Genomic DNA, 17,960 nt, shown 5'->3' with positions numbered 1-17,960 from the left:
CATTGGGAAGCTGCATCCTCATCAAATCGCTGGCGAAGAATCGTTGAAATGATTCCACATTCCTAGGAGTAGTTGTCTCAGCTCTTCTGTGTTGTTGTGGTCCGCCTTCAAGTCATTTCTGACTCATGGCAACCCTACAACGAACCCATCATCATCATATTTATTTGTATAAATAAGAGAATTACTCTTTTCCCAGAACTGGGAATCATGGGTTATCTGGGGCTGAAAGAGTGTGACTCACCCAACAGGTTTCCATGGCTGAACAAGGAATTGAACTCCAATCTCCAAAGTCCTAGTCCAACACTCAAACCACTACACCACACTGTGAAGTCGAAGGCTTTCATGGCTGGCATTCCTAGTTTTTTTTTGTGGGTTTTTCGGTCTCTGTGGCCATGTTCTAGGAGAGTTTATTCCTGACGTTTCGCCAGCAGCTGTGGCCGGCATCATCAGAAAATGCTGGCATGGAAGAGAGTGGTGTGTGTGTGTGTGTATACAGATACACTGTGTAACTATATACCCCACTCACTTCCATGCCAGAATTCTCTGAAGATGCCAGTGACAGATGCTGGTGAAACGTCAGGAATGAACTCTTCTAGAACATAGCCACATAGCCCAAAGAACCCACAAAAAGCTATGCACTACACTGGCTTCCCATGTCCGCCAAGTTGTTGTTGTGTGCCTTCAAGTTCTTTCCTACCTATGGCAACCCTAATGTGAGCCTATCATGGGATTTTGGGGGCTGAGAAGATGTGATTCACCCAAGTCACCCAGCAGATTTCCATAGCTGATCATGGAACTGAACCTCAGTTACCAGGGTCCTAGTCCTAGTCCAGTGCTCAAACCACCATACCATGCTGGCTTCTTACTGGGTTACATGGCTATTTTTAATTCTGTTTTGTCAGCTATACTGTGGTACGCAATGTTTGGATTCTATTTTCACACCGGGATTTAAATAGTCAAGGGCTCACATTCCGTATTGAAATCACAGGGTTGTAACCTAGAATTACAGATCTGTAACTGCTCCATATTCAACAAGACTACTTATACACTGCAAAAAGCCCTCCTTGGCAGCCAGCATTGGGTAAAAGGGGGTCTGTACAGCTGCCGATCGGAGTGTGAAGAGGATGACGTTTCCAGCCCTTTCCCACCAGCAATACTGCAACATTTGTCAGCAGGACTCCTATTCACAAGTCCTTGTTGCAGCCATGCTCGCTGGTGGAAAGGAGATGGAAACATCCTCCTCCTTGCACTTGAATCAGTCACTTCCAGACACTTCATACAGAGGTGGAAAAGGTCTTTCCTGAGCCTAAAATGGCCCTGGAGGCATAAATGCATGGTGAACATGTCCCCTGTAGCACCTAGAAGGAGTTGGGGCATTTGCAGGACAAAATTGTGGGATTTTGTGTTGGGAGATGCAGCCCTCCCAAGGCCTCCAAGGCTAATGTGGCCCCATGGTAGCCTGCCCCAGTTGTGTTACACAGAGGGGCGGGATATAAATAATAATTATTATTATTATTATTTGTAAAAACAAGAAATGCAATCATCTCTCTATGCTTGCAGTTTTGACTTTTGCGCAGTTGATTGTTTGCATATTCAATATGTTTTCCCAAGTCATCTCTAGGCCCTCCAGCATGACTCTGTGGTCAACTCCCACCAGAGATTGATCATAGAGGCATGCGGGAATAACTAGAGATTCCTAGAGCGAACACTTCTCCAGGCATTTGTCGGTCTTCCAGCGCAGTTCTATGGTTGACGTCAGGCAATGTTGACCACAGAGTTGTGCCGAAGGACCTACAAATGTGTTGTTTCTTTTTTTAATTTGCCTTTTCCTCACTTTCCTGGGGCTCCTGGGCTCCTAACACTAGCGAATGTGGAGGACCCACTGTATACATGTGCAAGTAAAAGTGGGCTTGCCCTTGTGTATGTCGCAAACAGGATGCCGCTCTGAGTTTTCATGTGCTGATCATCACAAAATGTGCCTTCAAACTGAAATTCAGCAGGAGTTAATTTTCCCACATTCAAATGTGAAAAATTGGCATATATATATTCCTTTCTTTTATGAAGACTATGTCAGAATCCACCTTCAGTCAAGCATTCAGGGTGTATTCTGCCAAACAGATAGATAGATAGATAGATAGATAGATAGATAGATAGATAGATAGAGATAAATAGATAAACAGACAGACAGCCAGACAGACAGATAGATAGATAGAGGGATGGATGGATAGATAGATAGAAGATAGATAGATAGATAGATAGATAGATAGATAGATAGATAGACAGTAACGTTGAGAATAGGGGGGGATGCCGCCATGGGGACTAAGCTGGATGGTCACGTAGGGCATGGTCACGTAGGGCATGGCAGTTAGGCAGTTTATGAGGGGTTGTTGAGAATCTGAAACCAAACCTGTATACAGCCTTAGATCTCTATTTGGTAGAAGAGCCAGGTACCAAATGATCAAACCCCCCTTCCTTTCCTCCTACAGATCAAAGGGAGGGATTCTACATCAAAGGCAGAAGAGTAGGGTATCAACTCAAAGGGAGGGGTTTGGGGGATTTTAAGGTTCTGACTCTATTTGGGACCCTCAGTTTCGACAAAGACGTGGCAAGAATACTTACTCCCAAGTTCTTCAATAAATTTTCTGTATTATCTGAAGTTTGTTGTGGATTTTTGGGCAGAGTATTTCCAAAGTCTCACAGACTAGATGTCCATCAGATTTAACGTCAAACTTTTGCTCCCACATTCCCTTGGTTGTGCAACCCTGTGAGTCACAGAAAATGGTTGAAGAGATTTATCCTCTGAGAAAGGAGCCAGACAGAAGCTTCGCATTTGCTTAAGCTGGTTTTGATGATGAGAAGCAAAGTGTTTAGCTTTATTATTTCGGGTGATCTCTTTGAACAATGACAACTTTCCTCTTGACAAATAATAATAGCAATAATACCCCCTTTGTGTTTGGCATTATGGCACATGCGTCGGCCAATATGGCATACGTCCGCCGTTTGAAGAGCAGCAAAGGATCACATTTATTTTATGGAATTGTACTACAAAAATTGGACTTCCTTCGAAAGAAAGCCTGAAAAGCACCAAATGAGATTTTTTTTGGGACATTCCTAGTGAGGATGGCAAGAATATTTGAAAATATTCTCCAAAAAGGGTCAAAAGCCTTGTTTCTTGAATGCTGAAAACCCCCGATGATGACAATCCTGGACCTTTTCAGTTCAAGACTTCCTTGTAGCAAAATTGGCACATGGAGAGGTTTTTCTCCGTTCAAAATAATAGCATTTTAAACTCAGGGAACTGCATTTCCTGTACAGAAAATAATATTGGGGGCTAGCAATAAAAATAATATTTGAGACTGGACAGGGATTGCTGGTTTTTGTGCGCTCATGCGCTCGCATGCACATAAACCCACATGTAAGTTTTGTGCAGCGTAATTCCTAAACCGTGGACAGGCTTCAAACACTCAGTTTTCATGGACTGATTTAGGTGTTTCATAAGCTGCCAAGGGTCCCATGCCAGGAGAAAGGCAGCATATGAATCTAAATGAATTTAAGGACCAGATGAACCACATCCAAGAGTATTAAAAGAACTGGCAAATGTAATATCAGAGCCGTTGGCAATAATAGTCTTTGAGAACTCCTGGAGAACAGGAGAAGTCCCAGCAGACTGGAGGAGGGCAAACATTGTCCCCATCTCCAAAAAGGGGGGAAAGAGGTTCCCAACAATTATCGTCCAGTTAGTCTGACCTCAATACCAGGAAAGATTCTGGAGCAGATCATTAAACAGAGAGTCTGTGAACATCTAGAAAGCAATGCCATAATCACAAAAAGTCAACACGGGTTTCAGAGAAAGAAGTCATGCCAGACAAATCTGATATCCTCCTTTGATAAAATTGCCAGCTTGTCAAATAAAGGGAATGCTGTGGATATAGTATATCTTGATTTCAGTAAGGCCTTTGACACGGTTTCCCATAACATTCTTGCAAACATAGTGAAATGTGGGCTAGACAAGGTAACTCTTACATGGATTTGTAATTGGTTGACTGACCGAAGCCAAAGTGTGCTCAGCATTGTTTCCTCTTCCTCCTGGAGAGAAGTGACCAGTGGGGTCTCACAGGGTTCTGTCCTGGGCCCAGGGCTATTCAACATATTTATCAGTGACTTGGAGGACAGAATTGGGGGCAGACTTATCAAATTTGCAGATGACACCAAATTAGGAGGAATAGCTAATACTCCATAGGACAGGATCAAGATTCAAAACGATCTGAATAGACTAGAAAGCTGGGCCAAAGCTAACAAAATGAAATTCAACACGGAGAAATGTAAGGTACTTCACTTAGGGAGGAAAAATGAAATGCACAGATATAGGATTATGGGGGACACCTGGCTGAATGAGATTTATACATGTGAAAGGGATCTGGAGTCCAAGTAGACCACAAGTTGAACATGAGTGAATAGTGCAATGCGGCAGCTAACAAGGCCAATGCAATTTTAGGCTGCATCAATAAAAGTATAGTGTCTAGATCAAGAGAAATAATAGTGCCACTGTATTCTGCTTTGGTCAGGCCCCACCTGGAATACTGTGTCCAGTTCTGGGCACCACAATTCGAAAAGGACATTGAGAAACTGGAGCCATGTGTCCAAAGGAGGGCGACTAAAATGGTGAAAGGTCTGGAAACCATGAAGCCCTATGAGGAACGACTGAGGGAGCTGGGGATGTTTAGCCTGGAGAAGAGACGGTTAAGAGGGGATATGATAGCCCTGTTTAAATATTTGAAGGGATGTCATGTTGAGGAGGGAGCAAGCTTGTTTTCTGCTGTTCCAGAGAACAGGACCCGGAACAATGGATGCAAGCTGCAGGAAAAGAGATTCCACCTCAACATTAGGAGGAACTTCCTGACAGTTAGGGCTGTTCAACACTAGAACACACTCCTTTGGAGTGTGCTGGAGTTTTCTTCCTTAGAGGTCTTTAAAAAGAGGCTGGATGGCCATCTGTCACTGGGGATGCTTTGATTGGGAGTTCCTGCATGGCAGGGGGTTGGACTGGACGTCCCTTGTGGTCTCTTCCAACTCTACGATTCTATGATTTTGATTCTATGATTCTATGATTCTATATACATGCATAATAATGGTGGCCTGCATGAGACATTCTGAGCATGGCCCAGAGGCTGAGGAATGTGGCGACGTGAGAGCCGTTTGTGGCAGAATTTGCTAAAGAGATAGCCGGTTGACGTACAGCCTGCATAACTCATGATAACTGCATCAATGGGCAGATGCCTTTTGGTAATAAACAAAAATACCCGGGCCATAATTGGTCTGCGGGGATTTCTCTCAAAGAAGCAATTAAAAGGGCCGCGCAAAAGCAATTGTGGCGTTGAAGGATGCCTGACGGGACCGAAGCTGCTTTGCACAAAATGTAAAGAGAATGCAAATATCTAGGGACGAGGAGAGCCTTTCTCAAGGGTACTGCTGCAGATGCTGTTGCATTTGGAGCAGTGGTCCCGCAACTTTGGTCCTCAAGATGTTTTCGACTTCAGTTACCAGCAAAAGGTGCAAGGTAAAGCGTGCAAATGTGCAAAGGTGAAGCGTACATGTTGCTATTGGCTGTCAGAACTCTTTGGATTAACCACCATGTATTTGGTTTCTTGTCCAACTCTAGATACCTTGCAAAGTTGTTGCAAGCAGAAGGAAAGGTGAAGACTTTCCTGGAATGACTCTGAAAATAAAATCAAATGCTGTTTCTGGTTCTGTCATCCTCAGCATCCTCAACCTTTCCCCACACAGCTTGGTTTCCAGACTTTTTACCATCTTGGTTGTCCTCCTCTGGACACATCCCAACTTGTCTTTATCCTTCTTGAACTGTGGTGCCAGAACTGGACACAGTGTTCCAGTCCTGGCACTGGAAAGGTCTGACCAAAGTGGAACAGGTGGTCATTACTACTTCCCTTCCGCGGGACACTATACACTCGTCCCTCCACATTTGCTTGGAATTCGCTCACCCATTTTATACATGTGTATTTTGTTTCACTTTCTCAGTGTAGCGCATTTATCCCTGATAACTTTCATTTTGTTCATTTGGACCCAGATCCCCAATCTTTTGAGATCATGTTGAATTCTGATCCTGTCATCTGGGATATTAGGAACTTCTCCTGATTTAATGTCATCTGCAGAATTGATCAGCATGTCTTCCATCCCAGCATCTAAGGCTGCATCTGCATTGCAGAAATCATGCAATTTTGATACTGCGTTAACTGCCATGGCTCCATCCTATGGAATCCTGGGATTTGTAGTTTGTTGTGGCACCAGAACTCTCTGACAGAGAGGGCTAATGATCTCACAAAGCTAAAAATTTCTGTCCTTGGTCTCTTGCAACAACTATCTCTAGAAGAGAAAGAGTGATTGGGGAGATCAGTCCGGAAAACAAGTCCTATGCGGGATGTTTGAAATAACTGTGTATATCTAACCTGGAGAAGATAAAATTAAAAGAAGCTCTGACAAAACTTGGAAATAATTCATTTTCATTTAAGGGGGGAAAGATAATTTGTTATGCTTGCCTACTCCATTGAAACGTTCAACCGCGGTTTTCGAATTCATTATTTTAATTGTTAAACCTCAGCCACATTATCGGTGAGTCACGATCGGTGGCTTCTCATTGCTCTCGTTCGCTCCTGGCCCCTTTTTAGGCATTTTGAAATTATTATTATTATTATTATTATTATTTTAATTCAGTGCTTTCACAAATTAAACAATGAAGGAATCCGCTAATTAACTTTGTAAAAAAACTTTCTCGGTAGGATTAACATTTAACAAATTAGAGTTATTTAACCATGCTAATGCTCGCATGTTGGAGCTAATGCTCCAGAGTCTCCCAGCTCACTTGGACATGATTAAGGTCTGCAAATATCTGAAAGGCAGTAATGGGTAGAGCAAACCTCTTCTGTCTTCCTCTGAAAGATAGGAGGAGAAATCTGCTGCTGCAAACGATGAGTTCCATGTCAGTCGGGCAGTGAATCCACCCCGGGTTTTCCTTTGGACTTGGAAAGAGCTATCCAAGGTAATGGACTTATCTGGGGAATAATACTCAGCTATATGGATGCTTTCAGGTCTGGCCCAAAACCTGGGATGGAATCAATCCATCAACTGCTCCTGGATCCAAAACAGCTGGAGGACCAAAGTTTGGGAAACACTGCACGTGGCAACGGCAGAGAAGCAGATTTGGGCAGTGTTTTCCCAAACTTTGCTCCTCCAGATGTTTTGAACTTTAGTTCCCAGAAGCCCCAGCCAGCTTGGCTAACAAGCAGGAGTTCTGGGGAAAGAAGTCCAAAACATCTGGAGCAGGGGTCGGCAACCCCTGGCCCGTGGGCCGGATCCGGCCCCGCAAGGCCTTGGGACCGGCCCAAGCCCGGTCCTGTCGCTGATTGCCGCCGGCACGGGTCCAAAGACCGCTCGCACAAAAGGCCAAAGGCCCTGTGCTGGCAGCAATCGGCGGCAAGACCAGGCCTCTCGCCCAAGAGGCCAAAGGCCCCGCACCCTCGCGCAAGAGGTCAAAGGCCGCTTGTGCGAGCGCGCAGGGCCTTTAGCCTCTCACGCAAGCAGCCCTCAGCCGGCAGACAGGCAGGGCCAAGGAGCTTTGCTTCAGTCTGGCCTCCTCCGGGCAGGGCAGGAAGGGGGCAGGGGTCCTCCTCCTCCTTCCCTCCCTTCCCGCGGCTGCCAGACAGCTGCGAGGAGGGAAGGAAAGGGGCGGGGGAAGAGGAGGAGGAAGATGCGGAGGAGCGAGGAAGGAAGGGAGGAGGAGGGAGGAGGGAGGAAGGAAGGAGCAGAAGGGAGGGAGGAAGGAGGAGGAGGAGGAGGAGGAGGAGGAAGACGACGACTCTCTCTGAAGGTGAGACAGTGTGACTTTCCAAAGTGTGTTTCTGTGTATTTTCGGTGCTTTTAATGCTAACAGGTCTGCTTTAACAATGATAGTGATGATGATGGTGGTGATGGTGATGGTGATATTGATATCAGCCAGCTTCTGAGGCCCAAATGTGCTCCATTTTGATCATGCCTAAGAAACATGCATTTATATTAACATTTTTTAAAAATCATCAAATTTTTTCGCATGTCCTCCATTTTTAAGAAATGTGTCCTACATTTGAGAATGTTGTCCTATTTATTTATTTATTTATTTATTTATTTATTGGCTTCGGCCCCCCAGTTGTCTGAGGGACAGCAACCTGGCCCTCGGCTCAAAAAGGTTGCCTACCCCTGATCTGGAGGACCAAAGTTTGGGAAACACTGCCCAAATCTTCAGAGAAGCAGATTTGGGCAGTGTTTCCAAAACTTTGGTCCTCCATATATTTTTATGTTCCCAGAAGCCCCAGCCAGCTTGGCCAACAAGCAGGAATTCTGGGAAAGGATGTCCATAACATCTGGCGGACCAAAGTTTGGGAAACATTGGGCTAGATAGTAAGAGAAGAACTCCCAAAAGCTAGAGACATTATTCTAGATCAAGACATGCTGCTACAGAGCAATTGCCCAGGATTGCTGTATTTCCAAATTTCTCGGAAGCACTTTCTCTCAACCTCAAAGGAAGGCAACAGCAAACCTCCTCTGAACAAATCTTGCCAAGGAAACCCCCTGATAAGGTTGCTGTAAGTCGGAAAAACACACACACACCGACTAAAGGGCTGACTTAGCCCTTTAGTCCTTGTCTACATGGGCGATTTATCCCCAAATTTGGCAAAAGAGAGCTAGCATGTTGCAGTGGTCTGAGCGTAGGACTTAGACTCTGGAGATCAGGGTTTGATTCCTGGCTCAGACATGTAAACCCTTGGGGTAAGTCACACACTCTCAGCCCTAGAAAACTTTGTGACAGGGTCACCTTAGGGTCTCCATAAGTTGGAGATGACTTGAAGGAACACAACAACAACAACATTTGGCAAAAGGCAGATATTAAAGGAATGAAGACTACATACTCTTACTGAATGCGGAGCAGTCGTGGATCCATAAATTTAGGTTATGAATCCAAAACTGCTACACACAATGCCTGATGATGATGATGGTGGTGGTGGTGGTGGTGGTGATGGTGGTGGTGGTAGATCCAGTCCATCCTCCTCTTTTCAGCTCCCATCCCAGCTACTCCTGTTAACCTAGAAAAAGTACTTTCTTCTAAGAAAGTCCCTACTAAGGGAGTTGCACCAATGCTTTGGAATGGGAAATAGCAGGGAAAGATGATGCCAGGGATAAATCAGCCAGATGTTCTCTTGCGTTTATTTTTATCTCTGCCACATGGGGAGACATTAAAGTGGCCATAAATAACGGTTACTAGCGATTGCAGCGAAGATGAGAAGAGCTTTGTCAAATTCATTAGCACTTTTAGGGTCTTCATCCACCCACCTTCCTTCCAGAATTGAAAAGATGGGACATCGACACAATTTCTATCACCATCCTGCGCATGGGACGCAACTGTGAAATACCAACATGCGGCAATGTGCAAGATGCTTTAAGATGTTAGTCATAATCAGTGTGGACCTGTTGAAGCAATTGTTGAATAGTCAAAGTCCTGGATGGATTTGCAGTTGAGGATGAATGTATCTGTGGAAGCAGACCAAGTCTCCGAAAGCTCAGGGTGCAACTTCTTTTTCCGTTAGTCTCAAAGGTGCTACAAGATCCTTTTGCACACAGATATTCCAGCTGATATTCCAGCCAAATATGGCTAAATCTGAATTCTGGTTATTATCTTTGTTAAGATGGCAGCACTTGAAAACCAAGCCCAGAAGCAGCTTCTAGCTTCCCTGTCAATGAGGTTGAGAATCCATTAAAGCAGTGGTTCTCAACCTTCCTAATGCCACAACTCTTTAATACAGTTCCTCATTGTCATGGTGACCCCCAACTATAAAATTGCGCTGTCTCAGTTCCTAAGACCACTGGAAATATGGGTTTTCCAGTGGTTTTAGGCGACCCCTGTGAAAGGGTTATTCAACTCCCAAAGGGGTTGTGACCCATAGGTTGGGAACCTCTGCATTAAAGGAGTTTTCCATGGTCCTGAATGTCCCCCTCCACTAAGGGACACAGGTTTCAATGCCTTGTACAACCCCCTTAAAGTCTGAATTGGACCCCAGAGAGAATTGACCACCACCACTATCCATGCCTTGTGAAAGACACTCCCAGCACTTACCAATATATAATTTAAATCTATGACTCCTCCATGGCCAGGACCTAAAAATCACTTTGTTTTCTCTTTGCCTGGATCCCTTGCACTGTTTTCTCAGCTAGAAGTAACTGGCACATCTTCAGCTGAACATCTCCAGAAAGGTTGTTTCTTATGAATGCCTGAGTGGGAGATTTAAATCAGTACAGTCCAAGGGTGATTGGGTCTCATTGTAAACATGTAACCTTGGGAAGGAAGGAAGGAAGGAAGGAAGGAAGGAAGGAAGGAAGGAAGAAGTCAGGAGAGGAAGGGAAGGAAAGAGAGAGAGAGAGAGAGAAAGAAAGAAAGAAATCAAGAGAGGAAGGAATCAAGAGGGGAAGGAAGGAAAGAATCAAGGGAGGGAGGGAGGGAGGGAGGGAGGGAGGGAGGGAGGGAGGGAGGGAGGGAGGGAGGGAGAAAGAAAGAAAGAAAGAAAGAAAGAAAGAAAGAAAGAAATCAAGAGAGGAAGGAATCAAGGGAGGGAGGGAGGAAGAAAACAAGAGAGGAAGGGAAGGGAGAAATCAAGAGAGGAAGGAAGGAAGGAAGGAAGGAAGGAAGGAAGGAAGGAAGGAAGGAAGGAATCAAGAGGGGAAGGGAAGGAAAGAAGGAAACAAAGAAAGAAAGAAAGAAAGAAAGAAGGAAGGAAGGAAAAGAGAGAAAGAAAGAAATCAAGAGAGGAAGGGAAAGGAAGGAAGAAAGGAGTGAGAAAGGAAGGAAGGAAGGAAGGAAGGAAGGAAGGAAGGAAGGAAGGAGGGAAGGAAGGGAAGGAAGGAAGGAAAAGAACAAAGGAAGAAAAAAGTGGTAGGAAAGAAAAGACCTCCAATTTGCCAGCCTCACATAAATGGTCATTGAAGCCCAGTATTTATCACCAACTTCACCTAAAATCTCCAAAGGAGTGATTTATTTAACATTAGCGCTAGCTCGGATTCAATAAATCCCACTTTTTGCCTCATTAGCATTAAAAGAAAGGGGCCATTTGTGCAAGGCAGCCAGAAAGAGACTTTATTGTCCAAAATCAGCTAAAGTGTACTCAGAATCCCATCCCTCACTTCATGATGAGGAGCAGCTTCATCCTGGCAGTAAATTTATTATATATACTTTTTAAAAGGGGTTTAAGTATTGGTCGTATCAAAGTGAGTATCAGGAAAAGGGTTGAAAACCAGGGTCATCAATATCGTAAAGCAATAATTCCGATCAGAAACCGAGTGCGCTCCTAAAGTTCATGCGCCAGGCAATACCAAATCCAACAGACAGACCAAAGCTGCATCTGCACTGCAGAAATAATGCGGTTTAACTGCACTTTAACTGCCATGGCTCAATGCGATGGGATTCTGGGATTTGTTGTTTGTTTTGGTACCAGAGCTCTCTCACAGAATTACATGTCCCAGAATTCCATAGCACTGAGCCTGGGCAGTTTAAGCAACGTCAAACTGCATTAATTCTGCAGTGCGGATGCAGCCAACGTGGCACCAAGAAGGTGAACTTTTCCCAGGCTGCAAACAATGCACAAAATGCTAAACCCCAATTGGCATCCAGTCCCCCCCCCCTCGCTCTCTCTCTATATATATATGTGTGTGTGTGTGTGTGTGTGTGTGTACACACACACACACACACACACTGTAATATAAATATTAACTCTGCCGTGTACATTTTCCTAATCTTTCCGTGATTCTAGCGTGATCAAGAGATCCGATCTGCTCAGGCCTTGATTATTTCTAATCTCTAAGAAGAAATCATCTTAAACAACAACCATATTTTAAAACACACACATACACACACACACTCACTCCAATGGGTGAAAATATGATGGGAATGATAGCCATGCTTGGATTGAATCTGAAGGCTAAGCAGATACCCTTTTATCTCAATGATACGGAGAAGATCAAAGTCTGACTCCTTATCATATACCAAGGGCTCAAGATCAGCAACGCATCAGAAGCACAAATTAGCTGAGTCAACTGCACATCCCCAGCGTTCACACAACCCGAAAAGGAAGGAGAAAATGCTTCATCCAGCCAGAAACCTGCGTTTGCAGAGGAAAAGGAGGTGGGAAACATAGGCCGACGTTCCACTTAAGTCTCCGTAAATGGCCTTACATGGGTGCAAAATAGAGTAATGTCAGGTTGAAGGCTTTCACATCTGGCATCCATAGTTTTCTGTGGCCACATTCTGGAAGGATTTATTCCTGACGTTTCGCCTGCAACCATGTCCGACATCTTTGGAGGGTGGTGGCATGGAAATGTGTGGAGTATATATAGGACCCTTGTTTGGGAGGTTTACAGGTTAATGGTGGAGTTAAGGGGGATACAGGTGGGCAGTTCCATGCCATCCGTTTTTGCCCCTCATCAGTGCTGCACCAGCCACACGGCGCCACACCAACACACTCCTTAAAAAGGAGGCACCTAGAGTGGCTTCTTTTTAGAAGCATCATAAGTGTCGCAATGTAGTGCCATGATACCTCTTCCGGTGAGTGCCATTTGGGTGCTTAGACACACTTATGTCATCGTTGCGTGCCCCGTATGGACAGGGCCACAGCAAGATGGCCCACGGCGTCAATTGTAGGGCTGAGTGCATATGAATACCCAGCCCTATGGAGCTCTAAAATTGGCCCCAGCTGCCAGTCTGTGCAGGGCTTTAGCTTACTAACTTGCATTGTACTATTTTGAATGGTGCAGCCTGGAGATGTGTTGTGTAGCAGATATCAGAAAATTCTTTCTAATGTTTCGGTGGAATCTCTTTTCCTGTAGCTTGCATCCATTGCTCCTTGTTCCAGTCTCTGGAGCAGCAGAAAACATGCTTTCCTGTCCTTGATATGAAACTTCTTTAAATGTTTAAACATGGCTATCATGGCCAATGCAATTTTAGGCTGCATCAATAAAAGTATAGTGTCTAGATCAAAAGACGTAATAGTGCCACACTATTCTGCTTTGGTCAGGCCCCACCTGAAATATTGTGTCCAGTTCTGGGCACCACAATTTAAAAAGGATGTTGAAAAACAGGAGCCATGTGTCCAAAGGAGGGCGACGAAAATGGTGAAGGGTCTGGAAACCATGCCCTATGAGGAACGACTTAGGGAACTGGGGATGTTTAGCCTGGAGAAGAGAAGGTTAAGAGGTGATATGAGAGCCCTGTTTAGGCATTTGAAGGGATGTCACATTGAGGAGGGAGCAAGCTTGTTTTTTGCTGCTTCAGAGAACAGGACCTGGAATAATGGATGCAAACTACAGGAAAAGAGATTCTGCCTCAACATTAGGAGGAATTTCCTGAGAGTAAGGGCTGTTCGACAGAGGAACACACTCCTTCCTCGGAGATTGTAGTGGAGTCTCCTTCCTTGGAGGTCTTTAAGCAGAGGCTGGATGGCCATTTGCCAATGGAGATGCTTTGATTGAGAGTTCCTGCATGGCAGATTGGGGTTGGACTGGATGGCCCTTGCAGTCCCTTCCAACTCTATGATTCTATGTCACTTCTTAACCGTCTCTTCTCCAGGCTAAACATACCTAGCTCCCTGAGGCGCTCTTTATAGGGCATTATGGTTTCCAGACCTTCCACCATTTTAGTCACCCTCCTTTGGACACACTCCAGTTTCTCTACATCCTTCTTGAATTGTGGTGCCCAGAATTGGACACAATATTCCAATTTGAATAGAGTGGCAGTATTACTTCCCTTGATCTAGACACTATACTTCCATTGATGCAGCCTAGGATCATATTGGCTTTTTTAGCTGCCGCATCACACTGCTGAAACATTTCAGTGGCTCTTACATTTGCAAAAGTGTTTATAGAAGTGACATATGGTGCTTCCAATATCAATGAGGCAATGAATCTGGTACAACCAAGACTCACTCAGGTAGAAAAGACAAAAGTGTATTTGGTCTTCCTCCACCTTGGATCGCCTTTCAAAAAAATATTGAATGAGTTTGGAATAATTTTTGGAAGGCGTCTCTCTGCTTGCCAGGAGTGGAGAAAACCAAAGTGAGACAGAAAGAAAATCATTTTCCCTCATCCATTTGGGAGCCTGCTGGGTTCCTAAATGTGAGGAAAGGATTGTTGAAAAGGGGGAGAGGAAGGGGGAAAAACTTCACGCCCCCCTCCTTTCGACCGACTGCCTTTAATGTCTTTGACTCTAATCCATTATCCAAGGCCTTCACGCGTTCGACATCATCTGAGCGATGTCCTTTGATGGCTATGGAGCTCTTTTATACATTATTCATGCTTCTTTTTCAGATCACCTACTGTGGCACCAGCTGGGGACAAACAAATATTACAGACATGGCACCGATACATTTAAAAAATACAAAACCACCCACAACCACAGTATAATCAGTCTATCACAATTCTTTCAACTCTACAAGGTTTGCATATGGCGACTGAGTGCTACTCCCCACTCCGCTATTTTATGTTCTTGTTTTTATGTTCTCGCACTGCCAAATTGCCACCCATTTGCTGCTTTCATAAATGAGTGATAGATTCCTTTGGGATCTGTTCCAGATCCTACTAGATCCCTTTCCCCCCATTTGAAACAACCTCAGGTCTGTTTCTGGGCACAATTCAAAGGACCTTTAAAGCCCTACATAGGTTGGATCTGAAAGACCATATCTGCCTGTATGAACCAGTTTGAGGATGGAGATCTGCAGGAGCAGGGCTTTCTCCTTGCAGATAGCAAGAATATTTGATTATATATATATATATTCATTGAAAAAATTGGTTTCTCAAGCCATTCCTGGCAAGAAGACTCCTCCTTATGATGTAAGAGCTCAGGGCATCTGTTTTATGCAGATTCATAGAATCATAGAGTTGGAAGAGACCACAAGGGCGATCCAGTCTGGCCCCATTCTGCCATGCAGGAAATCCAAATCAAAGCATCACCGACAGATGGCTACCCAGCCTCTGTTTAAAGACCTCCAAGGAAGGAGATTCCACTATAATCTCCGAGGAAGGAGTGTGTTCCACTGTTGAACAGCCCTTACTCTCAGGAAGTTCCTCCTCATGTTGAGCTGGAATCTCTTCTCCTGTAGTTTGCATCCATTGTCCTGGGTCTTAGTCTCTGGAGCAGCAGAAAACAAGCTTGCTTCCCTCCTCAATATGAAATCCCTTCAAATATTTAAACAGAGCTATCATATCACCTTTTAACCTTCTCTTCTCCAGGCTAAACATACCCAGCTTCCTCAATCATTCCTCGTAGGGCATGGTTTCCAGACCCTTCACCATTTTAGTTGCCCTCCTTTGGACACATGGCTCCAGTTTCTCAATGTCCTTTTTGAATTGCGGTGCCCAGAACTGGACACAATATTCCTGGTGGGGCCTGACCAGAGCAGAATATAGTGGCACTATTACTTCCCTTGATCTAGACACTATACTTTTATTGATGCAGCCTAAAATCGCATTGGCCTTTTTAGCTGCCGCATTGCACTGTTGGCTCATGTTCAACTTGTGGTCTACTTGGACCCCCAGATCCCTTTCACATGTATAAGTCTCTCGTTCAGCCAGGTGTCCCCCATAATCCTATATCTGTTCATTTCATTTTTCTGCCCTAAGTGCAGTACCTTACATTTCTCCGTGTTGAATTTCATTTTGTTAGCTTTGGCCCAGCTTTCTAATCTATTCAGGTCATCTTGAATTTTGATCCTATCCTCTGGAGTATTAGGGATATCTGGTTTCTCCAGGCAGAAGACAGGAATGCATTTTGTTCTTTCAATGAAGTTGGATCCTTGACTCACCAATACAACCTGCACATCTTTCCTGGTGCGGTTGGCAGAAGCAATTCCACATCACTGTAGCTGTCCGAAACCCCCTTCTCCAGATATCTCCATATTGAGCTTTACTACACTAGCGAGGTTCCTCGGGCAAACGGGATTCAAATGAGAGTTAAACTAGCGAAAACTAGGAAATGCCCAAAGTTTATCACATGACGTCGCTATTAATGTGCAACAACACGAAGTTAATCCACACTTAAAGTGGAGGAAACCAGCAGCTTTTTCCTTTCAGAACAAACCGAGCTTAAAAAGCTGCCGGTTTCCTCCGCTTTAACTGTGGGTTAACTTTGCGTTATTACACTTTGGCACCAATTCAGTGTGATAAACTAACCAAATTTGTAAGTCTTCTTTAAATTTGAATCTGTTTAAATCCTGTTTGCCCATGGGATCTTGCTAGTGTGATAAAGCTCATTCTTGAAAACAAATAAGTCGTCTTTTTGTGTTGCTAATGGCAAGGAAAGACAGTAGCTGAATGGTAGAACTATTGGTTTGCATGAAGAAGGTCCCAGGTTCTCAATCTGTAATGTCTCCAGGAAGGGATGGCAAAAACCTCCTGTCTGAAGAGACACTGCTACTTAGGGTAGACAATACCAAGTTAGCTCAAACAAGGGCATGATGTAGAGTAAGGCCACATCCTATGCTCCTATGAGCAGTGATGTAGACTTGAGTCGACTGACTCAGACTCCAGTTGGATTCAAGTTGCTTCCATGACTCGACTTGGTATAAGTGACACACTGATTCAACTAGTGACTTGTATATTGACCGTCATTCACTGCAGGCAGCAGGCAAGACCTGGTCCCAGGGTGCAAGGTGCATTTCTTGGAAGGAAACAGAAGATGTGTTTCAGGTGGAAGGGTCCTTCTAAAGCAGTGGTTCTCTACCTTCCTAATGCTGCGACCCTTTAATATAGTTCGTCATATTGTGGTGACCCCCAACCATACAATTATTTTCATTGCTACATGCAAATATGTGTTTTCTGATGGTCTTAGGCGATCCCCGTGAAAGGGTCATTCAAAACCCAAAGGGGTCCCGACCCACAGGTTGGAAACCACTGTTCTAAAGCTTTGGGAAGCTTTTGGGAAGCTTCAGAAGGCTCCTCTGATGTGCAGCGGGGATGAGCAGACCTCATACCCATTTCCTAACGCATTTGCTTTTCACCTCTGAGAAAGGCGTCCTCTGTTAGAGTCATCTCCCAAACTTGAAACTCAACTTGAAAGTATCTCGCAAGGACTTGAGACCCAGCGTGAGACTTGATGGTAAAGACTTGGAGTAAAAGACTTGAATACATCACTGCCTACGAGCTGAACTCCAACTCAGCTCCATCGGAAAGTTCTCCCTGTCCCAAGTTCACCTTCCCACTTACTCTGAATTCAGCTGGGCATGCACCAAACAGAGAGGTACCTCTCCTCCTCCTCAGAAACAAGAGTGGCATAACTGAGAGCGACAGGTTAAATGCCTTGATCCATGCAAAACGCAACAGGGACAGACAAAGCCATCTCTAAAACGGTGTTGGGCTGATGGTCATGGATAGTGACGGCGGAGGGATGTGCCTCCATCTGCCGACGGTGTCTTTCCAAAGGGGACAAAAGAGTGACCCTTTCATTAATGATTAACCATGAGGAAGGCTATTTTGAAACAGATCGATAATCTCTGAAAAGTGACACTCCCTCCCCCCCCCCCCGGTAAACCCAAGCGCCATCAAAGTTAAAGTTAAGGTTGCGTTCGTTTTCCTTTGCTAGGAAAATTAAAAGGCTCCTTGAAAAAAACCTTGAGAGGGAAGGAAAGGTGGGAGGAGGAAAAACATTTTATTAAGGGCAAACGGCCTAATAATAATAATAATAAGCCTGCCTCTCCCTACGGATAGAGGCGGGTTCCAAAAAAAAAGTAGAAATACAAATACATAGTGCAAAAATAATAAAAGTCCACAAAATGACAATTTTCTACTGTAATCCAGATTAGTGAGGGGCTAGCCTCCTCCCATCCCTGAGCCACAGTGCAACAAAACTAGTTTAAGGTGGGTTCTGGGGCATGTTCATG

Source organism: Sceloporus occidentalis, unplaced genomic scaffold, assembly GCF_023333645.1.
Source record: "Sceloporus occidentalis isolate IW3139 unplaced genomic scaffold, rSceOcc1.0.p SCAF_10, whole genome shotgun sequence".
NCBI classification, from domain to species: Eukaryota; Metazoa; Chordata; class Lepidosauria; order Squamata; family Phrynosomatidae; genus Sceloporus; species Sceloporus occidentalis.
This window is presented reverse-complemented; position numbering follows the sequence as displayed.